The sequence below is a fragment of the Lemur catta genome, chromosome 16 (genome assembly GCF_020740605.2).
Source record: "Lemur catta isolate mLemCat1 chromosome 16, mLemCat1.pri, whole genome shotgun sequence".
NCBI classification, from domain to species: domain Eukaryota; kingdom Metazoa; phylum Chordata; class Mammalia; order Primates; family Lemuridae; genus Lemur; species Lemur catta.
Window position 1 is genome coordinate 56,522,811 of NC_059143.1, and position 18,802 is coordinate 56,541,612.

General features: G+C 38.0%; 3 long non-coding RNA genes across 7 annotated transcripts in view; 1 reads left to right on the forward strand and 2 right to left on the reverse strand.

Moving 5' to 3' along the window:
• Window positions 1–8,538, forward strand: part of LOC123621865 — a 31,745-nt gene extending 23,207 nt beyond the window's left edge. Inside the window, exons 2-4 of one of the 2 annotated variants that reach the window (XR_006729295.1) lie at window positions 1,412–1,546; window positions 6,649–6,749; window positions 8,366–8,538. This is a non-coding gene — a long non-coding RNA (uncharacterized LOC123621865). The remainder of the gene's footprint in view (window positions 1–1,411; window positions 1,547–6,648; window positions 6,750–8,365) is intronic. The other variant, XR_006729294.1, reaches the window with a different exon arrangement.
• LOC123621866 overlaps window positions 1–18,802 on the reverse strand; it is a 59,706-nt gene that overhangs the window by 4,906 nt on the left and 35,998 nt on the right. The window contains exons 4-7 of one of the 4 annotated variants that reach the window (XR_006729297.1): window positions 9,429–9,570; window positions 5,337–7,043; window positions 3,294–4,123; window positions 424–746 (exon numbers count right to left, since the gene is read on the reverse strand). This is a non-coding gene — a long non-coding RNA (uncharacterized LOC123621866). Of the gene's footprint in view, window positions 1–423; window positions 747–3,104; window positions 4,124–5,336; window positions 7,044–9,428; window positions 9,571–18,802 lie in introns of those variants that run through there. The other 3 variants (XR_006729299.1, XR_006729298.1, XR_006729296.1) reach the window with 3 other exon arrangements.
• LOC123621867 lies at window positions 13,992–15,911 on the reverse strand. Its single transcript, XR_006729300.1, has 2 exons — window positions 15,080–15,911; window positions 13,992–14,353 (listed from the first exon to the last, which is right to left on the reverse strand). It is a non-coding gene; the product is annotated as an uncharacterized LOC123621867 (long non-coding RNA).

The following is an 18,802-nucleotide window of genomic DNA, read 5'->3' on the forward strand; positions in this document are numbered from 1 at the left end:
CTGATATAAAATGGTGTAGTATTTGCATATAACCTATGCACATCCTCTTATCTACTTTAAATCATATCTAGATTACTTATAATACCTATAATACCTAATGCAATGTAAATGTTATGCAAATAGTTGTTACATGGTTTAGGGAATAATGACAAGAGAAGAAAGTCTGTACATGTCCAGTACAGATACAATTTTTTTCTCAAATATTTTTGATCTACAGTTGGTTGAACTGTGGGGTTTACTTGGGTTTGTCAAGGAAAGGGAAGACTGAGGGGGCTGTGAAAGGAAGTGTGGAGGTGGGGAAAGAGGAGATTCACAGGGCTCCGTTGCAATCATGGAATACAGTGAAGTGCTGAGAATGAGCTTCTCTCGCTCATTCTCTTCCCTTGTGGGACGGGAAAGGTCCGGGCAAGGAGATTTTAGGAATCCCAGAAGCTTTAATGTTTACTGTATTTTTAAGGCCTAGAATTTAAACAGTATTATGATCTGTAAGATTTAGAGATATGTTTCAGTTGTTCCCAAATGCTGGGGCTCATGATCTAACACAAGGTTCGTGGTGAAGGTTTCCTAGGCTCATGCTGTTCCTAACAGACGAGTCCCTCCAAGCTGAGTCAGAAGAGGCCTCTTCTGTGAAACCCTCAGTCATCAGACACCCGAGTGTAGCCCCAGGGTTTTCCCCAGTCTTGCCAGGCACAGGTGGAAAATCATCTGGAGGTCGGGTGACTGTTTTCTTCTGTTAATCCAGAATACTGAAATTTGAATAAAATAGCAATGTTGTTTCTTAATAATGTAATAAATACCCCTGAAACTAACATCTATTCAAGAATATGATTGTTCCTAATAATTTGTGGCCCTCTGGTATCCTGTTTGCCAGCTTTTCCCATCTTACCCCAGAAGTAACTATTAATACTTTTTGCATTTTCTGTTCATGGTTTTATTTTATTGAAATGCTTTCATTTATCAATATATGCATATACAATTGGGTTTTTTAAGCCATGATTATAATAAAACAAAGTACAAACAATTAGGGCATTTAAATTCCATTTTCTATTGATCAAATTACAAACAATGCATTATTGATAAATGTTGTCTTGTAATATTTCTGTGCATTAGAATAAAACTTAAATTTATTTAAAAAAACATGTTGGCATAAGGTAGCCATTTGTTCTCCTTGGGAAAACCTTAACCCTTTCATTTTTAGACTCTCACTTTTTATGAAGTAACGAAGCAAATGGTAACTTGTATGAAGAAAGTGATGAGGCGGATGGTAGGGAATGAGGCAGAAAGTTGGCAGAGCTACCTGCTACCTTGGTATGATCAGTAGTCAAGAGGCACTGATGATGTTACTCGCTTGTGTTAATAATAATTCAATTTGTAATCTTTTTTTCCCTTATGTTTTTTTGTATTACTACAGCTAAAGAAGTAAACAGCTCATGGCACGTTTAACAAAAAGATGACAGGCGGATACAAAAGCTATCCAGCATCTTTGGGCAGCCATTGAGATTATACGGAACCAGAAGCAAATTGCCAACATTGACCGTATTACCAAGTAAGTAAATTTAAACAGACAAAAAAATCCTTGTAAAATTTCATGTGAGACCTTGGGGGAAAAGTCCAAAAATACTTTATTATGCTAATCAACATATATTACAAAGGACTGAAGTCACTTTCTTTGCAGGAGTATATAGTTGTTAGAAAAACAAATATAGAAACATACACAAGCAACTTGTGTTTATAAAATAAATATTAGATAAGTAAAATATCAGTATGTACTATTTATAATAGTTTTGCAGTTATCAGAATTTTTAACTCTTGGTAACTTTATTTAGGTCTTTTATTAAAATGGATTTTAGTTAATCATTTGCTTTTATGTAGTGAAGCTGTCTAAAAATAGTATACTGTTCATTACTCATTGTAATACAGGACAAGCATGGTATGTGCAGTAAGTAAATAACATCTTGGCTGTGTGCTCATGCTTGTAATACTAGCACTTTGGGAGGCTGAGGCAGGAGGATATCACCTTAGCCCAGGAGTTGGAGGCTGCAGTGAGCTATGATGATGGCACTGTACTCTAACCAGGGCCACAGAGCCCCTCAAAGACCCTCAAAACAAAACAAAGCAAAATTGTATTAGGTCATAGCCCACTGACAGCATTTTTAACAATTTCATTCTATATTTTAGAAATTATTAAATAAACCACTCGGTTTTGGTTTTTTTGTTTTTTGAGACAGTCTCACTCTGCTGCCCAGGCTAGAGTGCCGTGGCATCAGCCTAGCTCACAGCAACCTCAAACTCCTGGGCTCAAAGCAATCCTTCTGCCTCAGCCTCCCAAGTAGCTGGGACTACAGGCATGCGCCACCATGCCCGGCTAATTTTCCTATATATATTTTTAGCTGTCCATATGATTTCTTTCTATTTTAGTAGAGACGGGTCTCGCTCTTGCTCAGGCTGGTCTCGAACTCCTGAGCTCAAACAATCTGCCCGCCTCGGCCTCCCAGAGTGCTGGGATTACAGGCATGAGCCACTGCGCCTGGCCAAACCACTCAGTTTTTAAAAAGAAATTTCCTCTCCACCCCAGTTTGTAATGCTATTTATATTGGTAGACAAAGATTCAGGATACAAAAAAAAAAAATCAAACTAATTCATGACTCTTCTATTTACTTGTTATATACTAATTATAAGGATGTCTTAAAATTAGAACTTGGTTTTATTTTGTTTCTCTGGGTATTTTTAAAGGAATAAAGCCAAATTTATCCTAGCACTCTGGGAGGCCGAGGTGGGCAGATTGTTTGAGCTCAGGAGTTTGAGACCAGCCTGAGCAAGAGCAAGACCTGTCTCTACTAAAAATAGAAAGAAATTATATGGACAGCTAAATATATATATAGAAAAAATTAGCCAGACACGGCGGCGCATGCCTGTAGTCCCAGCTACTCGGGAGGCTGAGGCAGGAGGATTGTTTGAGCCCAGGAGTTTGAGGTTGCTGTGAGCTAGGCTGATGCCATGGCACTCTAGCCTGGGCAGCAGAGTGAGACTCTGTCTCAAAAAAAAAAAAAGTCAAATTTATCTTTTTAAATGTTTGGAGGTTGGTTTTTTTTGTTGTTGTTGTTAATTTAGATAAAATTTCTTTATACCTATTTCTCCATATTCTTTAAATGCTATTTGTAAAAATGGAAACAGATAATTTACAAAAGCTCACTTAAACACTTTTTGTTGGCTTTTGTTAATAAGTAACAAAATTGAATTCCATATATTTTTGTCCCTTCCCTGTATTCTGGTGAAGAAGATCATAAAATTACCTGCAAGGGAAGGAACAGAAGATGGAGAAAGGGTTCGGGCTCTGTGTGGCTCTGACTCTACACTCACCCTCAGAATACTTTGACGCTGACCATGTTCAACTCTTAGCTCCTGTAGGTTAGTGGAAGGAACAAAATAATACTGTATGAAAAGTAAGAATAAAATAAATAGTACATTGTTTTAATTATTATAGTTTTAATTAAAGCAAATAATTTGAGGTGTGGTAGCTAAATACAAATTACAGAGAGGTGATGTTGATAATAAAAACATTTAAAGAAATCTCAAAGAATAAAAAGTATTTTCTTATGGTTGAGACTTTTAAGAAAACAGTTTTTGTATATCAAATTGCTCATAGAAGACCGCTGAAATAAAATACTGTTCTTTGGATTTGTTTTTAAAAATTAAAATCACGTAAGCTTGACTGAAACATTTCAGTTTTTCAGACTATTCCTTTTTCTCACGTGTAGCATCTTTCTAGATCTCACGTGTAGCATCCTTCTAGAAGCTCTAGGGATGTTCCCTAGGAAGCTGTCAGACTCTCATAGTGAATGTTGCTGTTAGATTGTGACCACCTGCTGTGTGGGAGTCAGAGAATTAACCCCACAGTGCCGGGTGCAGACGTCTGTTGGATTATCGCAACACTTATGTGTGTACGTGTGTGCGCAAGTTAAACTGTGACAAAAGATGCGAAGGTTGTTAAACAGGATTGCACACACCTTCTCCTTTTGTATCTCGGCTTGTCGGTAAGTGTTCCTTTCTCTCCTTGCTTCATCGGTATAGCCTTAAATGATGCCAAGGCTTATTTTCCTTCATGTTGTGAGGTCCATAGTTCCTAATTAAATATCAATAAATTTATTTTACCTAGTAAATGGTCTTAGTTTTATTAGTGTCATCTAAAGATAGATGAAAAGAAAGGAAGAAAATCGGAGGTTAAGTGCTCAGGAGGGGTTCCCCGTGTGTCCTCTGCCTCGTCCCCTCTGAGAGCTGTGTCATATTTCCTCCCATCGCAGTGGCTCACGTCTCAGCGTTCTGTGCTTTTTTCCCAACATCAGTCACAGTTGTAACTATTTCCCTGCTGGACAGTTGGCTCCAGGGGGGACTGTGCAGAGAACTGCCTGACCCAGTGCCTTTGCTTCTTGGTTAACGTCAACTTTCTTGCCTGTTGCGCTTGCCTGAGGTCAGTTAGGAAGTGGCGTGGGATGAGGACAGGCACTCTGATCTTTTGCTGTAAAGCCTGATATGCCTATTCTGTACTCTCAAGCCTTGGATTCATTTTAAGTCAAGTTGTTCTGCTTATTTACAGGTAAGTCTCAACATAGAGGTGTCTTTTAAACTTTAGAAATGGCTGAAGTTACAGAAGGCTGCAGAAGAATTATTGTTAGGATTGCATATGTAGTCATTAAGTTTCACTCTTTATTTTGACTGCTGACTCCATTATAAAAAAAAATTGAAAGCTACATAGTTTTAGTCATGCATTCAAAGTTATGGGAGTTGGTGTGACTCCCTCTTAGGCTATCCTGCATCCTGCATCCTAAACATTATCATTTACTTTGGTATAATGGCTTCATTCTGCTTGTTTCTGTTTTGATCTGTGGATTTCTCATCCATCTTTTTTGTTGTGGCTTTCATTTGGGATTTATTGATTGGGGAAACTGGGTCATTTGGTTTCTCGTAGTCTGGCTTTTGAGGATCGCAGCTCTGTGGTCCAGTTTGACCTGCTGCTCAGTCCTCTGTATTTCCCGGAAATTGATGGTTGGTCCAGAGGCTGTGGGGTGGGTCGAGGCTGTTGCACAGGCTGCGGAAAGTTGTGTTTTCAGGAGGCACACGTGTCAGTTATCTCGTTTTGTGATATATGTAGCTATTGATGCTAGATCCAGTAATTCATTAAGAATTGCAAAATGGTGGTAATCTAATTTTCTTTCCTTTGCTAACTGGAATGCCTCCGTAAGGACATAGGCTTCCCATTATCTGCTATTTGGTTATGCTGTGGTATGGTTCACATGCGAAAAGTAGAAGTGTTTAATTCCTTCTCTTTATGTATTTACCAGTTTTCAAAATAGCATCCTTCAGTGGTAACCAGCTAGGTTTTTTCTTTTAGTTGTCATTCTTTGACAAAATCCTTTCTGATGCTGAGGTTTTCCCATCTTTGACCAGTGGGGGCCTCTGTGTTGGATCCCAAAGTTTGTTCCTGCTTTCTCGGGTGACAAGGTTTAAGGCCCATTTTGTACACATCCTAAACCACTGCTTTCTTCCAAGGGCTCCAGTTTCTTTTAGTTTGAAATTGTATTTCAAGAGTACTTTCTGGCCACTCCGTGTTGCTACTGTCTTCTCTCTCTAGGCCTTGGAATGGACAGAGTTAGGAAATCAATATACTTTTAAAAGATAAAAACACCTCATTAATTCATACTGATATTTTCCATTGAAATTTATGGCTACTGGGTTTTATGTATCTCTTCTATCTAAAATCTTACCTCCTCTCTGACATGGTGAGAATTGTGGATATCATGAACAATAAAATTTTAAAATATCATATAATTAGTCAATATTTTATGCAACATTATGTACACAGCTATTTGAGAATAAGAAACAAAATTATATATAGTTAAGATTATATTACTATTATATATATTTAGTTTATATTATTTGAGGCCTGTCTTAGTGTGTTCAGTCTTCTTTTCCTGTCTTCTGTTTGTAATTTTCAATTGAATTCTTTTCATCTTTTTTCTTTTTGATTTTTAATTTTTTCATTCTTTGCAACTTATGTTTATCTGATATTATCTGCTGTATAATCACTCTTGTGTAGCTTCTAGTTTAGACTTCACTTCTGAAGTGATTTCTTTTCCATTTACTTCAAATGTTTAACCCATTCCTGAGTTTCTCTAATTCTGATTTACAGCATTCCTATTATATCATTTTCTTAATGTCTTTTCTCATTTCTTGAAACAGTGGATCCTGGTTTTCTTCTGTTTTGCAGGCATATCTTTCTGACATGCCTTCATCTAAGGGTGTCACTCTGTCCTGTGAGCCGCAGTCCTTCCTGTTGTCATTCTGGTGTGAAAATCTGTTTTCCCAAACTTGTAGCAGGTAGAAGTGGGTCTGAATCCTTTTACTAGATTTATGGCTCTAATGCTCTTCTTATGACAGTTTTGTGAAGTGCTAAAAATATGGCCTCATATTTCTTGAGATTTCCTAGGTTTTTCTCTATCTTTCCCCCATTTTTCCTTGAACCACCCTTTCTTATACTAAAGGTCTTTTTAACTGACTCCAGTAGTATTTGATATTTTAATTCCTCACACTTATCTATAATGTGGGGCTTTGTCCTGGAAGGGAGCTTTGCCTAATTTTGGGTGTTCAGAGGACTGTCGTGCTCCAGCTCCTGAGGACTTTACCATGGATCCGTGCGTTACTGTGAATCGTCTCACGTGAGGGTGTCTCACCCTGTCCATTGCAGCTGCAAGGTTGGTCCTCCTGTGCTCAGCTCCCCTAGATTCCCCACTGTGTCCCTCCTTGTCCTCCGTAGCTGTCAGTACCGATTGCAACTGTAGCTTTGCAGATTTGTCCTGACTGCTCAAATTTTGGGATTCACAGGACTCCTTATCACTTAATTTTTTTGGTACTGTATATGTTGTCCCAGGGCCTTTTGCTTTGTTTTGTTTGCTTCTCTTCCAGTAACTCTGTCTAGGAGGTTCAGGGGCGAGTTTAAAACTGTTACCTCCACCATCTTCCCAGCTGACAACAATCTTGTGATTTATCTTTAAAAAACAAAAAATTTGTTGCTAAAGGCACTAAATATTTTCTGAAGTTCAAAAGCAGAGCTAAAAGCAATAAAAAAAATCCCTTTTAGCAGAAACAAACCCAAGGCATGTTCTTCATGTTTGTATATAACACTGGACACCTCAAAATCCACAGCAATCTCATCATCAAATACAGGATCCTGAATGTTGTAAGACTTACATTGCAATTTTAAAAGGAAATTCCATGAGTAGAATTTGTGGCCTTTTAAAGTAGTTAAGCCTCAGATCCTCATAATTGATTGAACTCTTAGGAACTAATAATAATCTTTTTGTTGTTTTTTTTTTTTGAGACAGAGTCTCGCTGTGTTGCCTGGGCTAGAGTGAGTGCCATGGTATCAGCCTAGCTCACAGCAACCTCAAACTCCTGGGCTTAAGCAATCCTACTGCCTCAGCTTCCCGAGTAGCTGGGACTACAGACATGCGCCACCATGCCCGGCTAATTGGAACTAATAATAATCTTCTTATCTCAATAACAAAATAGGAGAATGTATCTGTGTTCATTCTAGATGTTTATTCCACCTAAGTATGATGATATCCAACATTCAGAGTTCATAGCAGTACCGGTCCATGATACCTCCCCAGGAAAGAGTGTTCTGAGTCCTTTTTACCATTTTCTTTTAATTTTCCTTTTTTAAAAGAACTGCTAGTGCTGTATCCAAGAAACTAGGAAAGGTGCTGTAAGTTACAGAATCACTGCTGAGATTTATTCAATAATTCAAATCTTTAAAAATATATACCTAAGGGAAACTTCTTTCACAAGTTTTATTATTTTGCTATGGAAAGTATTTTTACTAAAAAGATCAATCTGAGCTCAAAATATATATCTGGGATTAAGTCTGATGTTTTGATTAATGGTGAAGCTGTCCCTCTGATTTACAGCTCATGTTTATAAATTAATGATAACATAAATTCTATAGATGACTTCATTTGGGAACTAAATAAGCACGAATTTTGGCCTCTCAGTAAAAATGTTTTACATTTCTAGAAATGGAAGGATGTCTTCTAATGTTTAATCATTGTAAAATTGAAACAATTGAGTCATTTTATTATTAAAAAAGGAAATACAGTAGTCAGTTGAGGGTTGTATGAAGATACGCATGATAATAGTAGTCCTCTTTTCAGTTTAAATGTCTGTAAACACTATAGTTGTCACATGAATTCATCACTTTTATGTAATTTGGATAGGTGTCATTAAAGCTTTGAAATACTCAGTTACTTAACATTTCTATTAAATATTTATAAAATATTTTTATGCTTCAGATGATGCCCTTGTTTTACAGATTTCCAATCAAGATGTAAAGGGTGAAGAATCAAAGAACAAAGAATCAGTAACAAGTGAAATTTAAGCCTTCAGTCATGCAGATTCCTAATATGATTCATAACTCATTGTCATGTTATTTCTCTAAATGCCATGTATAGTTTAATGTCCAATAAAATCAAGTTACATATATCACTTGCTTTTCTTTAAACCAAACAAATTATGTACATCTAATTTGGGTAATTATAACATGGCATTAGAAGTTTATAATTATTTTAAGTAATAGTTATAGTTTAAAGACATGCTTTTGAAACAGATATGGATTTTTTACTAGTCTCTGCTGGCATTATTAGCTAGGCAGTGTGTTTGGGGAGGTTAACTTATTTTTTATTGACTACTGGGAAAAAGCAATCAAAATAGTCAACCTATGTGTTTCCTTTCTGTCTTGAGTAACTTTGACTTTGTGTTTTTAGAGGTGATCACATTGTGACTAGCATGATTAGACTAACAGCGGATTGGTAGACTAGTCCCAATCAAGTTAATGTTTCAGAATAGGGCATCAATTAATTACATGTATTGCTTACTTTAGGGTCAAACCCAAGTTAGAAAAATGTGACCTCTGACCTCTTGTGACATGTTTGGCATTGAAATTTCTGAGTTCTCCTGGAGTTCTTCCTGTTGCTACAGATATACATAAGCCCAAACTGTAAGTCCTCTTCGTGTGTAGCTTGACTTTGAAGTTGCAACTAGGTACATATTATTTCTTTTTTTATGTATTATAATTTCACTTGTTGAAGCCCAATTTCCAGAAACTGTTTATTTAAGTTAAAGTTTGCTATGTCTCTCTCTCTTAGAATTATTAGAGAGGAGGAGAATGGCCATTCCTAAGTTACTTCTTTGTAAATAAGTTAGTTTGAAAAACTACCTGTTATTATGCTGCTTATGTAATTCCAAGGATTCTGCATGGAATTACTCACTGTATTCTCCTTTCAATCTATATGGATTTATTCTTCTTATGTATCTTATTGTGAAAGTGGATTGGCAGGTATACTTTACCACTGTTATCATTACTATTTTTATTTTACCTGATAGCCTTACAGAAGAAGTAGCTAATTCTGAATAACCAAAGTCCATGGTGAGTTTTTTCCAGGAAGCCAAAATCTTCTGACATTCATCTTGCCTTGGATTGTCTAGCTGTGTTCATGTGCTTGACATTTCTTTGCAGTTCTATGAAGGAAACATGCAGACAAGGCACATAGAAATGTAAACAGCTGTTAAAGAATCAGACAGTAGTACCTAGTAATAGGAGAGGGTCGTTACAACATGATGAGGGTTTATTAATTTACAACACTGGAGGCTTTGTTTGAGGGGAGAGGCACCAGGAGAGCTCGGAAGGCCTTGTGGGTGGCATGCAATTAGTCAGGCCTCAGTCGTCGGATGGGGTTTGACGTGGCAGAGAGGACAGTCCAAGTAGAGGGACCGTGGGGTGTAAGGAAAGTGGATAAAAAGGCAGAGAGGTCAGACTAGGAAGGCCTTGAACGCTAGCGTTGACATTTTAATCCATAGGTAGAGGGGAATAGTGAGTGCTTTTTGAAGAGAAAAATGGTAAAAATAGAACATACTCATTTTTTTTCCTCCCAGGCTAGACTGAATGGTCCCCTCAAATGTCTCTTGAGTCCATCTGCTCTTCCCTCTTCTGGGCTGAGTTTTCACTCGTGATTTCCTGCCTGTTCCTCCAGCCCCTGTTTTTCCACAACGTCATCTTCTCAGATCGCTCTACCATCGCAGGCCTTTCTCTCTTGCCCTCAAAGCCCACATTCCTGGGCAAAGGTGTCGCTGTCTTGGACCGTGTCTTCCACATCACCTCCGCCGCCCCCATTCTGCTACGCTCCAGAAGCCGGAGATGTGCTTGGCAGGTCCTCAGGTCTGTGTCTCCCACATGCCACATGGGATGACCTTCCCAGACTCTTCTTCCAAATGTCATCCCTGGGAAGTCTTTCCTGACACTGTTAAGCCAACCTAATTTTACCAGTTATTTTTCTAAATTTTAGGTCTGATTGTGTTCTTAAATCCTCTTTTGATTTCCCTATTGTGCATAAAGTCCAAATAATGGAGCAGGGCATTTTTATAAAGCTCTTCACAATTAGATCATAATATTTCTTCTTTTTACAACCAGCTTTTCCCCTCTCAGTGTTCCATCTGATGAGACAAGTCTCAATGGCCTGAGCACTCTATAGATTTTTTTTTTTAAGAGATGGGATCTTGCTAGGTTGCCCAGCCTGGACTCGAACTCTTGGATTCAAATGATCCTCCCACCTCACCCTCCTGAGTAGCTGGGATTACAAGCATGTGCCATCATGCCTGGCTTGGATTTTTAATTTTGTATTTTTCCTTCATTAATGGACAAAATCATACCCAGTCTTTCAAGATCCAACTAAAATATCATCTCCTTTGAGATTTTGATACATTCCTCATTGTTACCAATCCTGTTCCCCTTTGTCTTTATTCTCATAGTAATAGATATAAAATTTGATTTTATTAGTTATTGAAGTCTCCTATGATCTTTGAAATATATTTCCATTTCTTTTATTGACTGTGAGAACCTTAAGAGTAGGGAATATCTCTTTTCTATTTTTGTATCTTAATGTGAAACAGTGATTGAGACATTAATAATAATATTCAGTTTCATTAACTGCAGAAGTGGTTTTAAGGAGGATTATAATAATTGGTAACATTAAATGAGCCATTATTTTGTGACAAGCACTGTGCTATATATAAGTTACTTATCTCATTTAATTTTCACAGCAACGCAGGCATGTGGTCATTACCCCCACACTGCTGAGAAGGTGCTGTAGTGAGAAGGTGAAGTAGTTGCCCAAAGTCATCCAGGTTGTTGGTGGCAGAGCTAAAATTTGAAAATAGGTCCATCTAATGTTGGAGTTCAAGCTACTAAACATTTAAAATTTTTTCTTCTGGTATTTAATGGGTTTATATTTATATCTTTGCAAACTTTGAAGTTTTCAAAACATGATCATCTCCATGGTACTTACATATTATCTCATTTCATCCTCACAACTGTGAGTTAAAACTAGCCCCACTTTATAGGTGAAGAATGCAGCTCTCAGTAAATTATTTGTCCCAGGTTAAGTGTTAGAATTAAGAAGAACCTAGTGCTTCAGAATATATTCTAGAATTTTAAAATTAACTCCATTTGATACAGAATCTATAAAGATGCTGTTTAGGTTTTGAAGTTTAACACTTTTTGTTCAATGCAATTTTAAAGTAAAATATTTGTTTGCCATGAAATATTACATTTCTAAACGTAACATAACCATATAATAGGATAGTCGGAAAATAGAAAAACAGAAAAATAACCACCTGTAATTTCTCTACCCAAATTCAACTAAGGTACTCATTTTGATGTTGTTCTTTCTAGTCATTTTCTGTATATGTATGTGTTGTCTCAGCATGGCTGAGTCGTCCTCCATGTTGTCGCGTGGCCACCGCAACATGTGATGGTGGCACGGGGCTCCCCCTGGTAAGACGGCACCTCCCCATACCTGGGAGGGAGGAGAAGCGAGGTGAACAAGCACTTGTTATGAGGTCTGCATTATCTCATTTACCCGCAACACAGCCACATGGCACTGGCTTTAATGATTGTCTAGGTGCGCAGTTGGAGATGCGGGCGGAGTGAGGGCTTCTCCTGCTGTACAGTGGCCGCTGTGCACAGGGGACCCGCAGACTCCAGAGGCCTCGCCTCCCCCGGGCACTCACGTGGCCGCCGCATCTTCTATTGAGTTCTCGTAACAAAGCTCCATGCTCCAGCTGCACAAATAAATAGTGGGGTGAAAGCTCAGAGGGGTAACCTATACCAAGGAGCAGGAATTCCTTTTGTAGGACTAAGGGCAAGGGACTGGGCACTTTACGTGCATTACCTCATCTGGCTCTGTCTACAACCCTGAGGTGAGTGTCCTCTGCCTTTTTCATCACGGTGCCATCACCGTCGCATGCTAGGATAACCTGGGTGTTTTCACCATGCTCCGTGTCCCCTCGCATCATACCCTTGCCTCGTGCTTTGAATTATTTCCCTACTGTGGACACGCAGGCGAGTGTCTCTGGCTTCCTTCCAGCACAGATAACTGTGCATTGCCCCAGCTCTTCACGGCCACTCACTGGGATGTAGGTCCAGAAAGAATTCCTCCGTGGTGATGCCATACGCATATGGGTACTTAATTTGACTAAGCTCTTAAGAAAGGATGCCTCAGTCTACAAGTTCGGTAGCACTGTGCACATTGGGTTTTGTTTTCCTGTACATCTGCATATACTGGACGTTCACTTGCCCCAATTTTGTCATTCAGAGGGATGTTTTAATTTGCATTTCTGTATTTGGTTTAGGCAGCTCATGGTGTTCTTATATGGTTCTGGGCCTCCTTTGCTGCGGGTGCCTGTTACTGCCTTCTGCCCATTTCCCACTGGGATTGCTGTCTTTTCCTGTTGACTTCCAGAAGCTCTTGTTACACTGGACGATAATTCCTTTATAGGTTTTATGGTTTGTAAATCTTTTCTCTGTCATCTGTTTATTAATTTTTTCCATAGTTTTCTTTACTGAACAGAAACTTCTAATATGGATGTGATCAAATTCAGTCTAGTTTGCCTACTGTTTTATGCTTTTGAAATTTTATTTAAGAAGTCCTTAAGGCAACAAGAATATTCCCTACATTTTCCTTTACTAACTTTATAGTTTTACCCTTCATAGGTCTTTAAACCATCTGTAGTTATCTTTTTATGTGTTAGGTAAGGATCTACCTTACTTTATTGTTTGTTGTGAGTCTACCTTCTTCTTTAGACTTTAAACTTAAAAGTCTTAAGAACTCTTGTGGGAGATACTTTAGGGGCCCCTGTAGCAGACCATGTGGTTGAATTGCTTGTTGGCAGTGCCATAGTGTTCTTTGCCCTCTGCCGTGAAACCTCTTCCCACCGGTGTGTGGTCTCTGTGAGGTAGGGGTCTCTGTCGCGTGTGGCTGGCATGTGGCCCTCACCCAGCTGTCTCCAGCAGTGTTTGTTACATGCTGGGTGCACGTGAGCTCTTTTCCTGCAGCCAGTTTGTCCTTCTGAGAGAAAGCTTGAAAATGTTAATAGACCGAGACTAATGCTAATATTGCTCTACTATTAACTGGCTGTGTTTTCTCGAGGAAGTCATTTTTCTTACTTTGTCTGTAAATCGGTACCTCTGTGTCACCACCGTCTCATTCAAGATACAGGAAGTTCCCTGTGCTCCTGTGTGGCCAGCCCACCCTGCCCTCCAGCCCCACTCCATCACCAATTGGCTGTCACAGTGATGAGCTTTGCCTGCTTTGGAATTTTATATAAGTGGAATTATACAGTGTATTACTTTTCATGATTGGCTTTTTTGATCAACATGTTTTGAGATTCATCTGCTTAAGGATGTTGGTGCTTCATTCTTTTTCATTGCTGAGTAGTAGTCCATTGTGTGCATATATATATATATACCATGATTTTTTAAATCCGTTTAGCTGCTGAAGGGACATTTGGGGGTTATTATGACATAAGATAGAGTGTGCTTTTATGTACAGGTATAGGTGTGTATTGGGATAAATATCTAAGAGTGGAATCACTAGGCCATATGATAAATGTATGTTTAACTTTATTAGAAACAGCACAACTGTTATCCAAAGTGAAGAGTTTACATTTCCACCAGCAGTATATGAGAATTCCAAGTTTTCTACACCTGGTATTGTCCATCTTATAAAATTTGTGTCATTCCAGTGGGTTTGTTAGTGGCATCTCACAAAGTTTAAGTTTGCATTTTCCTGATGTAAGCACCTTTTAATGTGTCTATTGACCAATGATATCTTCTTTCACAAAGTGTCTGTTCAGTTCCTTTGCCCATTTCTTAGTGAGTTCGTTTATTTCAGCATTCTTACTGAAGTGTTATAGAGTTCATATGTGCTGGATACGAGTTCACTGACAGATCTATATATCTGTGGTTCTAGAAGGAGATAATAGAGGAAATGAGGAAGAATCACTATTTATAGAGATATTGGGTAAAAGATACTAGTACTCAATCCAGGAAGCCCAGTGCAGAACAAATCAAAAGGATATCCACATTTAGCCATATTATAGTGAAAACTGCAGAATTTACTAGAGGGAAAGAGAAAACCTTAAATACAGACAATAGATTTTTGAAAAGACATCATTTATAAAGGTGTGGTAGTTAGACTCATGACTGACTTCTTAACTGCAGCACTGGAATTCAAATGACTGGAACAATAGCTTCAATATGTCTTGAGAGATATTAACTCTCAGCCTAGAATTACTTACCTTTCAAGTAAGAAATTGAAATAAAGGCTTTTTTAGACAAAGTCTGAGAGAAAAGAAATTCTTAATGGTTTACATTAGGTAGAAAAAAAATGATCCCAAATGAAAGTTCTGAAATGTAAGAATGAATAAGGAGCAAAGTTGATAAGTGTGGTTAAAATTAAAGCATGAACTATAAAATATAAAAATAACATTCAATTTGTGAAAAATAATTAGGCCAGAGCAACTGTAACACCAGCAGCAGAATATAGAAACAACAAAGGATCATCAGCAGCAGAACAGATAGTCATATGTTTATATAACAAGCTATTACACTACAATAAAAATAAACTGTTGCCTCACACATCAATATGGATTAATTGCAAAAATGTAATGTCAAAGAAAGGAATCATATTACCAAAGAATACTTGGAGAATGACTCCATTTCTGTAAAGCTCAAAAACCGGCAGCACAGAGCAAAGTGTTTTTAAGGAATGCACATACACAGGACCCAACGGTATGAAGACAAAAACGGGGAGATGGTTACCACAGGATTAAGGACACTGGCAGTGGTGGCAGGAGCCAGCAGGAGGGGCCTATCCAAGAAGCTTCTGCTCTTTCTGAGGCGAGGTGGTGGTTTCTCTGGTGTTTCTTTTATTCTTCAAACTGCACATATTTTAAAATACTTCCTTGTATGAGTAATTTCTAAATGAAAAATTTTAAAGAAGGAGTAAGTGGATGGCACAGAAGCCTGTTGGGGAACGTGGATGATAAACAGGGGTCAGGAGGTGGGATATGTAATGAAAGGATTGATTATCCTGCCTGGTCGGATCACTGTTGTGTTGCCAGCAGAGCTTTCCTTCTGTTCCCAGATGTGCACATCTCAGTCACATTCAGGCATTGACAGCCTATTCCATTATGTTTTAGGGAACTGGTTCATTCAGTAGTAATCATCATCATTTAAGTCAACTGTTTCTTTTTAGGTATTTCTCTTTTCTTCCACTGAAGACTTTTCTATGCGAGATTATCAAACTGAAAATGATATCCTAATTACATGGAAACTACATTATTTGAATGCCGTGTGTTTTTGAACACTTGGCACTATAGAAAGAAGTGTATTTGGCTGAGTGTTGTGAGTAGAATTCTATCAAGTGTTATCAAGAGAAATTTCATACAGAATTGAAAAAGAAGGCCTAGTATTTACCATTAATTATTTTTCTCTGACAAATAGACAAAGCATATAATTTTATTGTGACCTTTTTTTTAGTTTTTATTTCAATAGATTTAGGGGGTACAAGTATTTTGGGTTACATGGATGAATTATATCATGCTGAGGTTAGGGCTTTTCAGGTACAATGTACATTATTATGATAATATTTTATAATTGAGTTTAAAATGAAAATAGAAGTTTTAAAAATGTATATGATTTAGAAAGATGTAATTACATAATTTATTTTGAAAGAAAATCCATTCAATAAAATTAGTAGGTTATACATCATAAAGTTTGCTAATCATTGAAAGTTTGTCTTAGAGTTCTGTTAAAATAGATTGTGTACTAAGTGTTGTACAAAATACAGTTAGATTTGGTTTAGGGCTAGTAAATGTATATAATAAGAAAAACATATAACAAATATTTTCAATGGTGGAATTGAGCTTTAATGTAACATTTTGAAACATCTCATTTCATTATGAGACATTGATTAATTCCTATTCTCAACTGCTGAGGAATGGAGAAACAAAAGAGATGGGAATGTTTGCCACTGGCCAAGAGTGAGACTGGCGCTGTCACCAGTGCTGTCGGTGCAAGACGCAAGCCACACAGCGCAGGAAGCAGGGTCCCCATCATCCTGAAGGAAGAATAAAATTCGGTTGGCTTCTAATCCATGTGTGTGCATGTGTGCACATTGTCCTCATGTGTATCAATCAGTATACATGGGATATTTTATTAGAGCTTTTGTTCCAAAAATATTTTGAGGACAATTAGAAAAGAAGATACAGAGTAAGGCTATATATATTAGAAGGGGATGAGAAGGATGAGGAAAAGAGAAATGAAGTTTAGGATCTAAAATAGAGCCAGGAGGAAACCTAATACGAGAAAGTCTTCCATGAATTCCTACAGCTTGTTAAGGATGTGTCACAAATTTGGGTTTTGGTATAAAAGGGCAAGCTCAACATTTTAGTGATGGCCATAAAGCAAATTTGTTGCCCAGGTGAACCGTAGCTATTATTCACAATGCTAAAACCAGAAAGAAATTTATCCTGAGGGTTTTCAGAAAGGTAACCATTTTCTAATTGATGGCAGAGCATAGCTAGTCAAGGTTGGGCTTTCGGGTGCGATTTTGACTAAACTGTCACTGGTTGTGTGATGAAGAGTGTCCCAGGACAGTCCTCTGCTGTTGCCTGTGCTCTTTTTCCCAACTACCAAGGAAATGGACTGTACAACTTACAGTATATTTTAGGCCTGGTGCAGTGGCTTGTGCCTATAATCCTAACACTTTGGGAAGCCAAGGAGGGAGGACTGGTTGAGGCCAGCAGTTCAAGACCAGTCTGAGCAAGAGCGAAACCCCATCTCTACTAAAATGGGAGGGGGGGAGAAAAGCCAGGTGTGGTGGCATGTGCCTGTAGTCCCAGCTACTGGAGAGCCTGAGGCAGAAGGATCACTTGAGCCTAGGAGTTTGAAGTTGCAGTGAGCTGTGGTAGTAACACTGTACTGTATCCCAGGTAACACAGTGAGCTGTGGTAGTAACACTGTACTGTATCCCAGGTAACAGAGCGAGACCTTGTCTCCGAAAAAAGAAAAAGACAGCCCCCTCAAATTTACAATATGTTTAATCTTCAGATATGAAACAAGTACATTATTCTTGAACCTATGGTGAGTTTTGCATCATTACACAGATATGTCATTTTCATCAGTTGTGTCATTGTTATAGACTGGTAAGTTTTTTAAAAGTTGGTAAAACTTGGGGCTAGGTCTAATTTAATTGTGTAAAAAGATTAGAGCAAGCTATAAAATGTACAATTCATCATTACTGAAATCACAACTTAGAATTAAAAATACTTTTTATAAAATGGAACCAATGTTAATAATGTAAGTAGTGTATGTGTCACAGTAAAAACGGTTTATTTCTCCCAAATGAAAACTCTGCCTGTTATGGAAGGGATAGTTAAGTCTCTACTAGCTTTAAGATAAATAAATGTTTTACTTTTCTACTTTTAATTAATGTCGCTGCATAAATAAGAGGTCAAAATCTAATGTAATTATTTGCAGTGTAACCTTTGGGACAATCATAATAGAGAAACTTTTTACAGAGAAAGTATTTGTAATGCCTTCACTATTCATGAAAGATATAATGGAAAGAAAAGGGATTTTATTGGTTAGTTAATCCCCATAAAATCTACATAATCTTTCACATATATTTTTATTTCTCTTGGGTATACACCTAAGCGTGGGAATGCTGGGTCCTACGGGAGGTAAACACTTAACTTTTTAAGACATTGCCCAACTGTTTTCCAAAGTGGTGGTTCCATTTTACATTCCTACCAGCGGTGTATGAGAGCCCCACTTTCCCCCATCCTTGCTAACACGTGGAGTCGAGAGTGGCTATATAATTTGCTGGGTCTGGGGCAAAATGAAAACGCCGGGCTCCCTGTTCTAAGATCATTAAGGATTTCAAGATGAAAACAGGAGAGGGCATGAAACAAGGCGCAGGGCCCTCTGTGCAGGGGCTCTGTGTCACTGCACAGGTCACAGGCCTGCACAGCCAGTCCTGCGTGGCCTGCCAGTCTCTTTCAGCCACTCGGACAGGTGCGCAGCAATTCTCACTGTGGTGTAAGTTGCAGTTCCCCCACAACTAATGACATTGAGCATACTTACTTGTCTTCTGAGCATCTTCTTTGGTGAAGTATCTAGCCAAATTTTTTGCTCATTTTGTTATTGGGTTATTTACTTTTTATTACTGAGTTTGAGACCTATTTACATATTCTGGATACAAGTCCTTTATCAGGTACAGGCTTTGCAAATATTTCCTGCCAGTCTATGGTTGGTATTTTCACTCTAACAGTGTCTTTGGAAGAATATAAGTTTAAAATCTTGATAAAATTCTATGTGCTCTTTCGGAAAACCATGCTTCAGGTGTTATAT